At 32.1% G+C, this 15,041-nt stretch overlaps 1 pseudogene; it reads left to right on the forward strand.

The window, feature by feature from the left end:
* The first annotated feature begins 6,803 nt into the window (after positions 1 to 6,803).
* On the forward strand, positions 6,804 to 12,562 carry LOC134723006 (uncharacterized; annotated as a pseudogene).
* The last annotated feature ends 2,479 nt before the right edge of the window (positions 12,563 to 15,041 follow it).

Genomic DNA, 15,041 nt, shown 5'->3' on the forward strand with positions numbered 1-15,041 from the left:
TACATTTCTATTTGTTCAGAATCTGGACTTTAATGATTAGTATCTGTCATATTTTGACGTGAAATATGCAATAAAGTAATGAAACCGTATGTTAAAAGGTTGATTATACCTTCTGATATCCAAACACTCATTCTCGAAACCGAGAAAAGAAAACAGTTCCTGAACCGCTCTCACACATTTTTCATTCCTGATCGATGAGGCATAACGGATGACTAAGCATCAATTAGAAGAAAACTTAGAAAGTGGTCAAGTCTAATTTGAAATAAAAACAACTGTTTTGCGGACATAACTTGCATAGACCTTTCATGTTGAGAGGCAGTACTGACATAACATATATAAAAAAGAAGATATGGTATGATTGCCAATGAGACAACTGTCTACAAGAGACCAAAATGACACAGACATTTACAACTATATGTCATCGTACGGCCTTCACAATGAGCAAAGTCAATATCGCATAGTCAGCTATAAAAAGCCCTGATATGACAATGTAAAACAATTCAAACGAGAAAACTAACGGCCTTATTTGTATAATAAAAAAATAACGAAACACAAAAATGTAACACATAAACAAACGACAACCACAGAATTACAGGCTCCTGACTTGGGACAGGCACATACATGTTAGCAGGATCCCAACCCTCCCCCTAACCTGGGACAGTGGTATAACAGTACAACATCAGAACGAATTATAACAATCAGTTGAAAAAGGCTTTACTCATCAGATGGACACAAATACATTTGGGCGTGGCAGGGTACTTGTACATCCCGCCAACAAAAAGACACTAGGAACAGATCTGAGAGTACTCGCAATTATCTCACAGCTAGTTCAAAGCCACAAACATCTAAAAAAAATCATGCATCTAAGCGGACTAAACTATCAATCTGTACACATCAAACATCCAATGGATTAAGTGTAAAGACGTCATAAAAACATGACATTAAGATTGTTTTGAAAAAATACAATATTGAAAATGTATGCAAAAGAAAAACCCAAATCCACTTAAAACTAAATATTTGAGGAACTTAGATTTCGTAAAGGTACGTCATTTCTACCCCATCAAAAATAACTGTAGTGCTGCTCATTAGAAGCATCATATGTCATACTTAGAAGGGTAGACGTATTTAGGTGCCAGTTAAAGCATGCTTCCGGCAGTGGAATTTGCTGTATTTAAGACCCATTGGTGAAATTGGACTGTTTTCTGGTCTTTGGTCGGGTATTTGACTCTGTGATACATTCCCCAGTTCCATTTTCAATGTTTTTGTGGTAATCAGCATCCGGTTCTTGTTTATTCTATTGTGCTGTCTCCGAATGCCACTAATAGTAGGATTGTTACTTGTAGTTAAGGACAACATTGTTTAATGAACAGCTTACCCTTCCTAAACAAATTTTCGAGGTTTTATTTTTTTGGCATTCGTGATACTCGATTCTTTTTTTGTTGATAAATATTCATGGTGTTGTCTGTTTGTTAGCCTTATATGTTTTTTCTCCTACTGTTATATTGTCCTCTTATGAAATCAGCCTCATCTTATTAAGGTATGATAAGCCACCTTTTTTACAAAAGCATTTTTTGAAATAGTCATGTCAAGTTAAACACATGCATTTTATCATGTTTGTGACGTCATAATAACATTTGACCTTTCAGAACTAAATATGTCCAGATTATAGTAACCTGTGCTTGTATCAATACAATTTTTAAAGTTTTGAAATACTAAAGTGGTTTTACTGTATCTGATGAGCCTTTTTCAACTGATTTTTTTGTAGTTCGTTCTGATGTTGTACTGTTACACCACTGTCCCAGGTTAAGAAGAGGGTTGAGAATACGCAAAACATCTTCAACCCTTTCACATTCTGTATGTATGTGCCTGTCCGAAATCAAAAGCCAGTAATTTAGTGGGTGTCATTTTTTGTTATATATTTGTATTTTCGTTCATTGTTTGTACATAATTAGGCCAACAGTTTTCTCGCTTGTATTTTTTGACATTTGTCATTTCGGGGTCTTTTATAATTGACTATGGGGTATGGGCTTTATTTATTGTTGAATTTCGCACGGTGACCTGTAGTTGTACATTTATGTTTAATTAAATCTCTTGTGTCGTATTAGCAATAATACCCTATCTTCTTTTCTATATTGTCATTTATTTTTACTAATAGGCTTTGTATACATTTCTTTTTGTGTTTCTTTGTTACATATGACGTGGCTCTGTTCTTTTACATCCCGTCATTGTGTAATAGTGCCATGGTAAATGTTTGATTACATATTTGTTTGTTTTTATAGTGATTAAGATATTAACACAATATTGACTGCTGTATCCTTATTTTTATACATTTGGAATTTTTATGCATGTTTGTTTTGATCGCACATCTTTGTCAATATAATGTGATATTATGCAACTACCACACAAGTCAGAGGTTTAGCAAGCATGAACAAACAGGTTTAATCTATCATTGTCTATATAGAAAATGTCTGTATCAAGTCAGGAATATGACTGTTGTTGTCCAAGGTAATTGTATAATTAGTTATCAAAGGTACCAGGATTATAATTTAGTACGCCAGACTCGCGTTTCGTCTACATAAGACTCATCAGTGACGCTCATATCAAAATATTTATAAAGCCAAACACGTACAAAGTTGAAGAGCATTGAGGATTCAAAATTCCAAAAAGTTGTGCCAAATACGGATAAGGTAATCTATGCCTGGGATAAGTAAATTCTTAGTTTTTCGAAAAATTCAAAGTTTTGTAACAGGCAATTTATTTAAATGACCACATTATTGATATTCATGTCAACACCGAAGTGTTGACCACTGGGCTGGTGATACCCTCGGGGACGAAACGTCCACCAGCAGTGGCATCGACCCAGTGGTGTAAATAGTTATCAAAGGTACCAGGATAATAATTTAGTACGCCAGACGCGCGTTTCGTCTACATAAGACGCATCAGTGACGCTCATATCAAAATATTTATAAAGCCAAACACGTACAAAGTTGAAGAGCATTGAGGATCCAAAATTCCAAAAAGTTGTGCCAAATACGGCTAAGGTAATCTATGCCTGGGATAAGAAAATCCTTACTTTTTCGAAAAATTCAAAGTTTTGTAACAGGAAATTTATTTAAATGACCACATTATTGATATTCATGTCAACACCGAAGTGTTGACCACTGGGCTGGCGATACCATCGGGGACGAAACGTCCACCAGCAGTGGCATCGACCCAGTGGTGTAAATAGTTATCAAAGGTATCACGATTATAATTTAGTACGCCAGACGCGCGTTTCGTCTACATAAGACTCATCAGTGACGCTCATATCAAAATATTTATAAAGCCAAACACGTACAAAGTTGAAAAGCATTGAGGATCCAAAATTCCAATTGAGAAGGGAAATAACTGTTTTTGGAATTTTGGATTGTCAATGCTCTTCAACTTCATGCTTGTTTGTCTTTCAAACTATTTTTATTTGAGCGTCACTGCTGAGTCTTATGTAGACGAAACGCGCGTCTGGCATATAAAATCATAAGCCTGGTATCTATATATATGTATCTATAACTTGATAACTATATAAAAATCAAATTCTTGTAGTAGTAAACATTCATGCGATCCAATTGGTTAGAATACAAGGAAGTATATATAAATAGTTTAAACATTCCTAGAAAATTATTGCCTCAATGATAATACTACAACATCTGCAACTGGCCTTCATTTTCCAATAACTCAGAGTATAAAATATATGTTTATAATAAAAGTGATTTTCTTGATAGAGGGTTGTTGCTCACAAGGAAGCTTTAAAATCAAGAGTTCCAAATGGTGAAGTTGAAATCATCTCTTCGTAAAGTTTACGGACGTCATCACGAGTTGGTTGACCATTATGGAATAACCGTTTCACAAATGATATCGGATATGTTCCTTAGGTCGTAACTACAGTCCCCTTCCCTTTCATAAATATGACCTACCGAATGAGACTATTTACCGGATTTGTTATCTCATAAGCAACACGACGGGTACCACATGTGGAGCAGGATCTGCTTACCCTTCCGGAGCACATGAGATCACCCCTAGTATTTGGTGGGGTTCGTGTTGTTTATTCTTTAGTTTTCTATGCTGTGTCATGTGTACTTTTATTTGTCTGTTTGTCCTTTTCATTTTTAGCCATGACGTTGTCAGTTTATCGTCGATTTATGAGTTTAACTGTCCCTTTGGTATATTTCGTCCCTCTTTTAGCACGCTACACGAATTATATAAGATTTTTTAAAGTTTTAAAAATATACATAGAATACATTCATTGATTATTTACATTACTTTGAATGAAATAAATAAAATAATACAACTAGCTGCAAGACTATATCTAAAACAATCGAGGCTATACGTAGCACAAAAAAATTATCTTGGACGGTAATGTCTGCATTTTCATTTTAATGCTCAAAATTTTTCTTATATAATATTTTGATATGAGCGTCACTGATATGTAGACGAAACGAGCATCTGGAAATGACCAACTACCTTGGACCAAAAGTATTTTATTCGACTCACAGACTTAGCATAAAATAATTTTTTAATAAATTAATTGAACCCATGCTGTTTAGTTCTTTTGGAAGATGGTTAATATTTGAAGACTTTCATGTGCGTAGAGTTAATGGGCAAAGCATTTTATTAAATGTTAACATTGACTGAAAATGCTATAAATAATATGTACTAACTTTAATGATGATAGGAAGCTTTATAAAATACTCTTAACCAAGTAATTTCCTTTACATGCATCTTTGTTAAATGAAAGTTACATATCACAAACACGTGGGATACAGATTTCACGAACAAAAATGCCTCTTCTGAATATAAATGAAATATTTGAAAAGGGTGTAGTTTGTAAACATAAAACTTTTAAATCTTTGTATTTATCTTTCAAACAATTTTGTTTTAATTTTTGTGTCTGCCTCGTATTTTGTCTATATCTATTTTGAAATTTGAACTTCGATGAAAATAAGTGACTCAAAAAATTGTAATATGATTGTTTTCTTCAATTTATGAATTATCTTTAATGGTTGATTGTAAATAAAATTACTGGCACTACATTAAGCTGTAAAATGTCTCCTGTCAGATAAATTGTTTATATTAATTTCATAATTAAAACACTATTAATGAGATTAATTTTGTAGGTTTTGTAGGTTAAAACGGTCCTAATATTCTTATGTTTTCGAAACCTTACCAAAAAGTTGCTAGTTATTTAATTTATACTGTTAAATCAGCGAATCATAGAAGACTCGTAAAGAAAAGACAACTCAAAGAATTGGGACACTTCTGCAATGCATACTATCATTCAATGTTTGAAACATTTCAATATCTTTAAAAAGAGTCATCCGAGAATCTAAATAGAATTACTAGCGCATAGACATCATTAAAGAATTTATTGGCAGATGAATTCTTTTTGTTAAGAGATTCAGCGACAGTTACACCCAATAGTTTAGTCTCTCTCCTTTTCTTTGATTAAATTGAAACATCGAAATACCTACATGCATTGACAAAGGAAAGTTTTTATCCCAAATCCAATGCAATGTTTTTTACATGTACATAAAAATACAATATTGTATGTTTGATATATTCATTAGTTGTTATTGGCTTCTAGGTTTCAGTAACCTGTGGTTACTCTAAGATCGGAAATTTGTATCGTTTGTTTTTGTTACTTGTTATTTGTGCTGCATGCCTATCTGTTTTATAGTTGTTACAACTCTTAAACAAAATTCACTGTTTCAATAGATCAGCTTCAGTTTTAAAATGAATGTGAATACTAAACCATCAACTTGATCAAAAAAATAAGATTAAACCAGAAGACAACTATCATATCATGAACACTACTTCGTATTAATAGCAATCTATTCAATCAATGAAATAACTAAAGGTGATTTGATTTGATCCTTTGTTTTATCGCTATTTTAAGCAGATTTTTTAAGATCTCTTTGGTCTTAACAAATAAGATTGATTAAACAAAATTAAATTGCCAGAGAAAACAAGATCTTTATTTTTTTGCAAAATTTTATTTATCTGCCTTATAATGTCTTCCTGGAAGCACATAACAGACATTTCAGTGTAAGAAGGTTTCATTACATTACTTGCATTAGTTTGAGTCAAATAATTAGATTAAACTGTGAGTTGTTTTACAAGACAAAATTATAAAACGATTTTTTTGGTCGCTGTGTATTTGTTTTTACGCAAAACCAATATTGTTCAAATCCACGTCATTTGAACTTTGGTGGTTAGTTATTGGCAATCGTAGCAGGTCTACTGATTTGTATATTATTAGTGAATTGAATTAATATAAAATACATCGAGATAAATAAAAACAGATGACAGGTTAATAGATATAGGAAGATGTGGTGTGAGTGCCAATGAGACAACTCTCCATCCAAATAACAATTTAAAAATTAAACCATTATAGGTTAAAGTACGGCCTTCAACACGGAGCCTTGGCTCACACCGAATAACAAGCTATAAAAGGCCCAAAAATTACTAGTGTAAAACCATTCAAACGGGAAAACCAACGGTCTAATCTATATAAACAAAACGAGAAACGAGAAACACGTATATATTACATAAACAAACGACAACTACTGTACATCAGATTCCTGACTTAGGACAGGTGCAAACATTTGCAGCGGGATTAAACGTTTTAATGGGTCCAAACCTTAATGTCTATATGTTGCCCTCCAACTTTCAATTTTTATTCATTTTGGTTTAAAGTTGCTGTGTTAGTGACATCTCTTTTTATTGACATTGATTGATAATGATTAAATGTAATCTAATATAATATAAGCATGATGTACGATGTTGTAATAAAGTACGAGGAAGTATGTAAACTCAGCTTCTAGAAAAATCATTACATGAGGCATCTGCCACTGAATTCAAAATGTATTTGTAATAGAGAAGAAAGAATCACTGTTTTTTAAATTCTTGTATGAAACTAGCAGTATTATCATTTAAGAACAGTCATCCCTGTATAACGTTCCTTAACAGAAACAAAATGTAAGAGTAAGTCCTTTTGTCAGGTTTGTGTTTCATAAAAAAGAATGACCAACTGTGGTACCGGTATTTTGTCTAAGTAAGAGATATATCTTATTGATACCTTTGTAAGAAATCACTCTGATGAATACAAAAGATTTCTCGAAACCGATATTATCCAGAAACTTGCTTGGTTGATTGACAACATATAAGTCACGTTTATTTTATAAATATTTTAAGTAGAATATTTACAACTTACAAAATGTGCTTCATACTATCTTAATTGCAAACCGGTGTATTTTTCAGAAAGCTTGTTATATGTAGACCAATATTTTGAGTTGCACAGTTGAAACGATTCAACAAGTACATTATCTAATATCTATCAAGTTTTCTCTTGTGTTGTTTGTATACTAGGGAATATTTCAAGGTGTTTAAGGTGTTCATTCTCATCATGTTTACAGTTCTGGAGCATCAATTACAGGTTTACCTATAATTTTTTCTCTTTTGAGTATTTTTATTTCATATGTTATGCACTCTTTTTAAAATCATATGGCTTATTTATCTAGATGTGCAACTGTAAACGTAGGAATTGTTTGTGAATTAAGCAATGAGATGATCGGCAAATACATTCCTAAGTGTTACTACATATGTCTAATCTGTATTCTATTGGTTTAATATCAAAGTTTTGACCATCGACAATTAGCAAATAATTAACCTTCTTGAATTTAGGTGAGGTAAGAGTATTTGTTCCATTTTTTAAGCCGCATAGTGTCTTTAAAATGGAGATCATTATAATGAAAATTGCTGCTATTTTTTTTTTCATGAAGTCGATATTAAACCTGTTACATATTTAACTAATATTTATCTTTGCAAGATATAATCAACGACTTATATAAAGGTTAACCTATGGTGTATTATTGAGTAAGAAGCTGTCACGTTTCGTGGTTGGTATGTACACAATAGCGTAAATTTCAATTTATAAAAGCATTAACCAATATAAAGAAAGGATCATATCCTCTATCGGTTAATGTTTCAAAGCGTAGTGACGTTTTGATTGGTGAAATGAAAATGATATATCAGAAACATAAATAAAGAGCAATTATTGATTCTATGAAACATATTTCCTGCTCAATATAATTCACTTCCTTGAAAAAGGTGTAGATTTACAAACAATATGTTTTTCAATTAACCATATCTATTTATCTTACAAGTAACTTTTGAAAATAGTTCAAACACTAGACGAACCTTAAAGAGAAGTAAGTAGCGATAGGTAATTTTCAACTATCATCTAAGTTTTTATTTATTAACTAAATACTATATTTATTCTTTCTATGTACACACAGAAGATGTGGCATGATTGCCAATCCGAAAACACTCTACAAGAGACCAAATATACTGTAGGTGTAAAATACAACAATGCTAACACTCATCTCAGACAAATGACGTATATCAGAAATAAATCTTAGAAAATACCAAAAATTTCACATAAATTGCGTTTTTATCACATTTTCTTTATAGTAACTACAAATACTATTGATTTTATATTTTACTTTTAAATAGAATAGCCAAACCGAATTGCAATGTTGGTAAATTACATTATTTAGTCTTTTATCATTTCCGCTGCTCGACAATAGAATTCAGTGCTTGAAGATGCTCTACCTGTTGTCATTGATCCTCATTATTGCATCTGCATATGCTGGTAACTTTTATGAAATAGATAAAACATCAAGTTTGCAAATTATGATTAGCAGTTTCTGCTTTTAAGAACATCAATAATTGTATTAAAGTTTAGAGAAAAAATTTGTGCTAGATTAAATCAAAATGTATAATCTATAAATCTATATTAAGTTTAGTATTATAAATCACTGAAGACACCACATATACTTTTAAACCCTTTAACAAAGGCCTGACATCACAGTCTTAGATACAATATACCAGATTATTTATCTTATAGGATTGTATTTATTGTCAAAAAATATTTCAAACATGTTTATTTCATTTCTTTTTAATACATTAAGGATATCATCAATAATGTACTAACACATGTATTCACAATTTTTTTAGTACAATGGCCAAAAGGAAGTTATACACTAGTCAAACCGCGTTCAGGATGCCCATCTGGCTGGAGGGAAGGATGACGAAAGCAAGATAATGAAGATGAAAGACCTAATAATGGGATTACATTTGGACATAATTTCTACGGTAAATGTTTCAACTTTCAAGTAATATGCAGATTACTTTAACTTAAAATATAGAACATTGTTTCAATATAGAAACACAGATCCTTATTAATAAAATCCTGAAATACCAGATAATTACAATATCTGTAACTATTTGATTTCTGTTCAACATTATTAAAAAAACATTTTTTCCAACAGGTTCATTTGGAAAAGACATGGTATTTTATTATTGTACAAAGGACGGCCACGTAGCCGGAACTGCACATTGGCCAAAAGGAAATTATTGTATTATAAGACAAGGCGTTTCCTGCCCACCAGGTATATACGTTATAGATAATGCATATTTTAAGGTTTTTCTTGTCGTAGAACACACCGAGGGGTGACAGGATTGATCAAATGAAAGACCGACCGGAGGGAGGTCTTTCTTTGAACAATCCTGACACCCCGAGGTGTGTTCTACGACAGAAAAACCTTAAAAAATGCATTATCTGACTTATATACCGTCAAAAAATATTAATTTCATAAAGATTTGTAAAATTAAGTATCCTTTTTTACCGACAACACTAAAGTGGGATATTCCTTTCTAATGCGTTCAGGTTTAATACGCCCTGCGGCTCATTTAAAATGTGAAATAAAACTCACTAAATAATTTAGATATAAACCTTTAAACAAAAATTGTTATCCATACACAATAAAAATATAACTGTAACTGCATGAAGTAAGACAAAAATGTATTGTTACCATCCGATAACGGTGTATGACAAATACAAGACACATTGTAAGTTATTTATTGTGTCACTTAGCTTATGGAAAAAGGGGAGGGGTATGTGGTTTTTTTTCGTTTTGTTATGTTATTTCTATCGCGGAAAAGTTGTTATTTATTTAACCATTTTACTTGAATCGAATGAAAAATTTAGAAAGATTGTCTTTCGAACAGCAATACATTTTATTAAAAGATAATCAGGATAAAATTATATACCCTCCGCACCGACCCTTTCGTGTTATTCAATAGAATATAAGATTATTTTATTAGTTGATCATTTGATAGAGTAAAAGGTATACATACATTTTAAAAAGTTACGAACTGACACGAAGACGAATATAAATACATGTAGGTCACAGTATGATTTCCTATTCAGTGTGTATCGTTCTGAACATGCATGAAATATTTGCCACTGGACGTTAAGCAATCAACCTATTCAGTTTGACTCAATAAGATTTTCAAAATCTTACACACGAATATGTTAAATCTGGATTTATTTTATTAAAGTCTACATTAAAATTCATCTGACCTATATGATAATGTTTCTTTATAATTATTATAGCGATAAATCAACAAAACTTCACGTTATTTGTTTCTAAAACTAAATTGCGGGTCTACAATGACGGTTTCTTTTACATCTAGCATCGGTTGAACTTTAGAAATAAATACCCAAATCGGCACCAAAAAACTATTAGACGAATAAAATTTTGAAGTACATCATAGATTGCATGTTAATCAAGGAAAATAATGACCTTACACAGGTCATTATTTTATGCCTTGGAGCATATACCATTGAAACATGGTATCGTCCGGGTTGATTCTGAAAAAGAATGACCCGACGTTCTGAAAGAAAATAACTCCATATAGGTATATAAATATATTCTAACATGTAAGCCTTAATATTACTCAGTAGTAACAGATACATATAAGCAAAATTATACTTTTGTATTGGTCTCAAATTATCAGTTCAAACACAATGTTTGTTTTATTATTCTCAAACTGCAATTGTAGATGTTCCAGGCAAAGTTGCTTATGCATGTCTGCTCTGGCCTTTTATTATTTTGGGTTTGTTAAGAATAAAGACGCGTAGTCAAATGATTTTCAAAGAGCAATTGTTTCAAGTTAGTTAAAGATCAATTAAGGTACCGAAAGATGACAGTATCGATATAACATAAGTTAATAAAAATATAGTTATATGATATATGCAGTAAATATTACTATTTTAGGCTTCCATATGGGAAGTGTACTCTGGGATGATGAAGACAAACGAAATTCTAATGACGGAGGGGGTGTTCTTCCTAGTGGAACATATAATAAAGACACTCTAATAAACTACTGTTGCAGGTATTACAATTATATTAAGATATTATTAGAAATAGTTTATTGCTATACATGTACCTAACAAAAACGAAATATGCAACGAAGAGCTATTACTGGAATAAAAGGAGAGAGAGAGAGAGAGAGAGAGAGAGAGAGAGAGAGAGAGAGAGAGAGAGAGAGAGAGAGAGAGTATAAACACTAGTTTTGGCGCCCAAAATGCAATCTAAACGTTCTCACTTTTATTCCATACAGAAATGGCGATTCCGATCATCATGTCAAGAGGTTCAAGGAATGCGTGTCAAGGAGGAGCACGTGAAATCAGATGACGAGGACAATAGAAACAAAAGCAGTGTCAGTGGATATCACCCTATGCGAACTGGTGGCAGAGACACCATGCTCTACTATTGTTATTATTACTAAATAAAGTTAACGAAGTCACTAACTACATAAAAGAGACAAAAACACATAACTTACAACATTGTGATTTTACTGAATTTGATTGCATAAGATACTCATCGTTAAAATTACATGGTTCACACTGGTAAGTGTTTTAACTATTCTTTCCGTGAAATAGATTTAAAGTCATGTCGAAGACAAAACATTCTATATAAATTGTGATTACATTAGATGATTGTTTTCAAAATAAAATCCTTTTTATAATTTTAAATAATCATTTGATTGGTTTATAGTCCATAAGAGAAACCGAAAGTGCGTTGAACATACGTTTTTATATACCAAACATGAATTCATCGACGATTCGGGATATACATGACATCTAATGATTATGCTCAAACACATTTCTATCTTCCGAAAATTATTTTACACATTTGTTTTTGGTCCTTAAAATTCAGTTGAGATAAAGTTGTTTTCAGTCTGTAAACTTCATTTTTTTCAAAGAATTTTTGACATTTCAAGAGGTCATTTCATCAATATTATTTGTATTACTTATTGTAAAATCTCTTGTTAAATTAACGTCTGACATCAATTAAAATACGTTGAAAATATAAAAAATCAATGTATACCCTAGAAGCATAGCGCTCTGGGTCCTGTTACACATTTCTCATGGTTACCTGTTCCTAAGGGTAACAGAAGTTTGCCGCTGTATAAAAGTCATAAATCGATTTTGAGAAAAAAATAGGGTTAGTACTAAATCGAGGGGAGCACATCAAGTATAAGAGGAAAACATCGGAACAAAACAACACTCAACTGCAACAAAAACTTATGCCTATCTACATACAAACCGACTATTTGATAACAACTTACCGTCATATTCCTGTCTAACAGGACATGTGAAGAAAAACTGATGGATTGAACCTGGTTGTATGGCTATATATAAAAAAGAAGATGTGGTATGATTGACAATGAGACAACTATCCACAAAAGACCAAAATGACACAAGCATTAACAACTATAGGTCACCGTACGGCCTTGAACGATGCTAGACAATCCTGTCGATTATTAAGTCTTGTAATCGTTATAAAATACATCAGAATAGTTGGCTCGTTATTAATCCTATTTTTACTATGGTATCCCCCAATTTTCTAAGAAAATACTAGCAGTCAGACAAGTACAGTCAAACAATTCCAACAACAACAAAAAATAGAGAATTATAAACAATAGTCAACAAAGCACTATACATTAAGATTGAACCATAGAATACATTAACAGTTGATGATTATTATCAAACATATTTGATTTCATAGAAATAAGGTGTACATAAATACTGATTGAAAATGAATATATTGAGACGGATCAGAGTTTTGATATAAGCATCTTAGGGGATTGTATATTTTGTAATTTGCCTAACTCTTTCAGTGTAATATTTTCATTTTCCATATACAAATTAAAATTGTTACAACTCTCAAACAAAATGCACTGTTTAAATAGAAGATGGTTGTCTATAAAATAGTTTTACAATAGATCAGCCTGAATGTGAAAGCATTTTTCAGCATTTTTACCATCAACACCAAATCATAAACTTTACCAAAAATTAATATAAATACAGAAGACAACTATCATCTCATGAACACTACTTTGTGTTAATAGCAATGCTTTTAAACATTGAAATAACAAAAAGGGATTGTATAGGGAGCTGGAAGGGCAGGAAAAACAACAACCTTCGATAGGAAAACTGACAATCCTAGTAAATAAAGTTTGGAGTCGAGAGAACCCGCACGAGCCGCACATCAGTGGTGACTTGCATGTGATAAGAGTAGTAACTACTTATACTACTCGGTCACCGATTCCTCCAATAACAAAAAGTAACCTGTTAAAATGGAGGGCTTAATGACTGCTTACAAGCCTAGTTCTATAAGCATGCTCACCTTACTTTAAAAGTTTTTTAATTTGATATGCAAGTCTTTCTTAGTTTGATTTGTCGAGATCTCTTAGGTTTTAGCAAATTAAATTTATTAATCAAAATTGATTTTTCCAGAGAAAAAAATCTTTTTTTAATAACGTGTTAAAGATCTGTGTACATATAACCAAGAGGGAAAAAAGCATAAAACGAGTCATTCATTTTCCCTACCATCACTCTTTCCTGCCTTCACTTGTTCCCAGTAACTCCGGCTTCCGTATTGGACTCTTATACATTTCAAGAATTTTTGAATTATACTAGTTTAAATTACAAGATTGAAGGGATGTATAAGTTCACAGTCACGTTCAATTATTCAAGTTTAGTCAAAATAGTATTTGTTTTAGTCATTATCACACTGCTATTTATTTGTAATGTTTAAATAAGCAGTCTCTGTTGTAATTGCTCTACGTTTGTCAAATTTGAAATATTACACCAACTTAGATCTGTTAGGGCTGTTTATTGGGACTACGCAGTTGCAAAATCTTAACTGTCTGCACCTTTGGAATTATAGAGTTATGCAAGTTCATATTGCAGATAACTATTTTTATTTTGGCATATCTGTTTAGTTTAAACATATTTATTTATAGTGGATTGGGAAACAAGTTTTGCAACTAATATTAATTCCTTTCCACTTTGCGGATGCGAGTGCTGCCTTATAGCGGCATAAGCCTACTCTGATTCGAAATCTACAAGGGTGTCTTTAACGTGCAAGAGATATGGCTTTCTCTAAACACGGGTCAGCCATTTATCGTCCCCTTTCGACGGACTATCATCGTTTTCTCAAGACCATACTCGCAAATGGTGTCAAGGGAGAGCCGAAAATTGAGTCCCTGAAATTTTCATCCCGAACGGGAATCGAACTAGGAACCTTTGTGTTAGTAGTCCGATGCATTAACCACTACACTACGGCTCTCTTACAAGATTATCTCTGCCGTTTTGGCGTCGTGTTTGCCTGTTTGGAAATTTTAAAAATGTACATGCGTCTCTGATATGGGTTTTTTAGTGTATAAGTTTCAAAATTGTGATAAAGTTGTAATGATACTAGATTGACATGAATCATTTTGCACGGTGGTCATACTGATATATGTTAGCTGAAATACCTATAGTTACATTAAAGCATAATATCATATCCTTAAAGATCTGTTAAACAGTGAAACCGGTAGGGTAATATGGAGAACATTTCTTAACAATTTGATATTGTATTAGACAGATGTGAATTTTCATATTGAATATAAGTATTTGGTGCATTTTCAGCCCAATTTTTTTTCCTATTTTGTGCACCGCGTGGATAAAATTAAAAAAACTTTTCAATAAATAAGACAAGAACAGAAAAACATTCTTTTTGCATTACACAAAATTGTATTGTATCTGTCTTATAATGTTTTCCTGGAAGACCATAACAGGGACTTCAGTGTGAGAAGGCATTGCATTAATT

This window comes from Mytilus trossulus, chromosome 6, assembly GCF_036588685.1.
Source record: "Mytilus trossulus isolate FHL-02 chromosome 6, PNRI_Mtr1.1.1.hap1, whole genome shotgun sequence".
NCBI lineage: Eukaryota > Metazoa > Mollusca > Bivalvia > Mytilida > Mytilidae > Mytilus > Mytilus trossulus.